Genomic DNA, 3,842 nt, shown 5'->3' with positions numbered 1-3,842 from the left:
ATAAAAGGGGAAATAGCAATTTTTCCCTAGAGTCACAACATGTGACATGAAATGACGAAAGGATCCTGACTTTAGTTGGAGATTCTCTTGTCTTCTCAAGATTCACATAGAATAAAGAACAAATTGGCTTCCTTGAAGCCTCCTCTCTCCTTTTGTTAAACTAGCACTTCAAAATCTTTCTTTCCTTCAAGATTATATATGTATGCATTTTTAATGTTCAGCTTCTTTAGAGAGAGATTTTTAGAGCAAGGTTAATAGCTCTATAAACTCTTTCTGAATATGTGGACAACTTTGGCCATGAGGCCACAGCCAGACAGGTGTCCAAAATGGGGACCCTGAAGTTGTAAGAACTCAAAATCAGTTCCACAACTTAGAAGTTATGGAAATTTCGACTGCCTTTTCCTAGCCAAGGTGAGAGTTCCAGATACAGCACAACATACTCCTCAGGAAAAGAAAGTATGTTTGATAGTTATCAAAGTTGCTCCTGTAAATAGGCCTTTTTCATCAAGACTTCAAGATGGTGGTGTGAATGGAAATCTCTCTCCCTTGAAAGTTCTCCACCGTACCTAAGATCTTGGGTCCAATTTGACCAAGGTGCACTACAGCCAGATCCATCCATACATTGGAGCTTTTGCCCAGGACTATGGAGAGAAAAGACACCCTTACTTCTTTAAGAGATTCTCTGTTGGCATCCAAATAAACACAGAGTTACATAATCAATCACAGATGCCTGGATAAACCACGAGTAGGAGAAATTTATTCGCCTATTTCATTATAGAGAGCACCTAGGTGAGCATCTGAGTATTAAAAATGGAACCTTTACACATTTCATCAGAGAAAGACAGAGATGGTGTATAGGGATCTAGGCACTGGGACTTCCTCTGAAGGAACGTTCATACTTGAAGTGGACTTTGAAATATGGGAGAGAGTTTGATGGGTAGATCTGAGAGGTGCTCTATCCGGCCAGTAGGAACAATATGATCAATGGTTTAGGGATGATTAAGTGGTCTAAATTAGGAGCTCTAGAGATGGGAGGGAGCCCTGTGGATGGAAATATTACTAGAAGGCTTTGAGAAGGACATAGAAATTGAGTTGGACCTTGAATGATGGTGTGGTAGATTGAATTACTGACCTCAAGCCTTCATTCCTCCCTGAATATGCATTCTTGATATGGCCTCGTCACGGGCAGAGTATATTTCCCCACACCTTGACTTTGCATTTAACTACGTGATTTGCTTTGGCCAATGGCATGTGGGTGAAAGTGACAATGTGCCAGTTCCAAGACCTGTTCAGAGGTTTTGCATGTTTCCACTCACTCTTGAACACCATAAACAACTGCCATAAGAAGAACCTGTTCTGGTCAGCCATCTAGTCCTAGAAGGATGGGAAATAAGTGGAACAGTTGCCTCAGCCAACTCACAGACCTGTCACGAGAAGCGGAGCTGTTTAGCCACTGCAGCTAGAAGCAGAAAAGCCCAGCGGAGCCCAGGACTAGATCAGCTGATACTCAGATGTATGAACAACAATAAAAGGTTGCTATTTTAAGCCAGTAAATTTTGGGGTGATTTGTTACTCATCAATAACTACCCAATGTAGAAAATGGTTCCTGGAACTACAGTGCTACCATATTAAAAAACAAAATGTATGGCATTGATTTTGTGATAGGCAGAGGGAGCTAAGGAAATTGTATTAGGAGACTGAAAATGGCAAGGAACCTGTTATGGATGGCTAGAAGAAACTGTAACCTGTGATATGTAGTCACCAAATATTTGTTCAAATTGATGCCTGCAGAACTTGAGAGATTCAAAACGAATCTAATGAACTTTTGGATTTAGGCAAAGAGATTTCCAGGCAAAATGTTGAAAGTGTGAGTTGGTTGCTTTTAGTTGCAAATGATAACGTACTACAAGAAAGAGATGAGCTCAAAAAAGCAGTGGCAATGTTTAAAGTAGAATTTAGAAGATATACAGAGAGCTCAGAACTTTCTGGGTTGGAAAATGAAACTGTTTTTCAACTATAGCTTCTTCAGACAGCAATTTATTCTCAGATTAAGGTACAGCCTGGGGCAAAGATCAAATCCAGGAGCTGTCAAGTAAGACATGACCTCAGTCTAAAGGCAAAATGAACAATGTATCTGTAACACTCCATTTCAATTTCTCTGAAAGGAAAATGGTAGTGTACTAGACATTTCCTAGGAAGCTTAAGACTGTGGTTCCACAGTAGCTTGATATGCCCAAAATACAACAAATAAGATTTAGAGAAAGAGGCATTTCTCTAAACTAATCAGGGTATTTCTTTTGACACCGGGGTGAACTAAAATCAAATACATAGAGAACTCACAAAGTTTCCAAGAAAGCCATATTAACAAAATGATGTCAGCCTCCGTTAAGAGAGACCAAGACTATTTGGATCTCAAAATTTCTAAAGACGTGAAGCAGACTGAGAAAGTTTCTCGCCACCAAAATGAGTTCATTCTCCAAAGTTGTTTTCAGAAGGATCTGAGGAGGATGATGGAAAATGAAGAAACTCCCAGAGAGTGGAGCCAAATGCTGTGGTGAACAATGGTTGGGGGGCCATTCCCAGAGATCAGAACCACAGCCTAATCAAGGAGCATTCTCTATGCACAGAGTGGGGGGAATAATAATATTTTCCAATAGGATGTTGTTGCATAATTGATGTGCACGGTGAGTACTGTGGGCCCTCTATAATTCCCTCTTGAAAATGGGAGTTACCACGGCAATTTTATCCTTTCTCCACCATTACACCCTGGGAGTGTGTACTTGTGTGGGTAGAGAGATTTTTTTTTGTTCTTAAGTCTTTATTTGCCTTTTTTGTTCATAAGTCTTAAGAGGAGCTGGATTCAGACGTTGCATAGAACATGAGGTACTGGACTTTAAGAACAATGCCATGATTGGGTGAGACTTTTGGAGATCCTGAGACTGGGATAGAATATATTAATGTTTTTTATGTGTGAAGGATGTAAATAATTGTGGCCTAGAGGCAGACAGTGGCTGATGAATTATTGGCCATCCTTGAATCCACACGTTTGGTCTGACCTCCACATGGGTGGGGTATGTCTCTACCCCTTGACTTTGTGCTTGGTGGTACTTCTCTTGGCCAATGGCATATGGTTAGAAGTGACAATGTGCCAGATCTGAGTCTAGGTCTTGAAAGACCTCATGACAGTCTCTTTTGATCCTCTTCTGCCTTTGTCATCACCATGAGTAGAAGATGCTCTGGCTTGCTTGCTGGTCCCAGGGGATGATACATTCATGATGAAGAGGTGCCCAGCTGACCCATAAACCTTCAGTGAGAAGTAGAGGAGCCCCACTGAGCTCAGTCTGGATTAGTCAACCACGTCAACTTTCAGCAGTGTGACAATAATACAGGATTACTCTTTAAAGTCACTGAATTTTGGGGTGCTTTACTATTATATGATAGCTACTTGATACTGATGAGTAGGAGTTGGGAAAGGATAAACTATTTTTTTGCTCTTTTCTCTGGAAGTTCTTGGAGGGAAAAAGAATTATACTTTCTAAGCCTCAGTTTTATCAACTGAAAAATGGAGTTAATAATCTCTGTTTATAAGATTTTTGTGAGAACTCAATGAGAGTGAATGAAAGTGTTGTGTAAACTATTTTTTAAAAGTCACAGAAATTCATTTAAAAATTGCTCACCAGAATGAAGTAATGACATGTGTAAGCGAGGAAAAATTCTCCTCTACTCTCTCTGGGTTTCTGGCTGGACCTAAGAATTAAACTGACAGAAGACAGATTAACAGGAGAAAAGCATACAAACATTATTGAATTTTTACATGTACATGGGAGCCTTTGCAAGAGAAT

The sequence above is a fragment of the Ceratotherium simum genome, chromosome 13 (assembly GCF_057802395.1).
Source record: "Ceratotherium simum simum isolate JZ-2026a chromosome 13, ASM5780239v1, whole genome shotgun sequence".
NCBI lineage: Eukaryota > Metazoa > Chordata > Mammalia > Perissodactyla > Rhinocerotidae > Ceratotherium > Ceratotherium simum.
The sequence above is the reverse complement of the archived record's forward strand: the minus strand, read 5'-3'. Positions refer to the sequence as shown.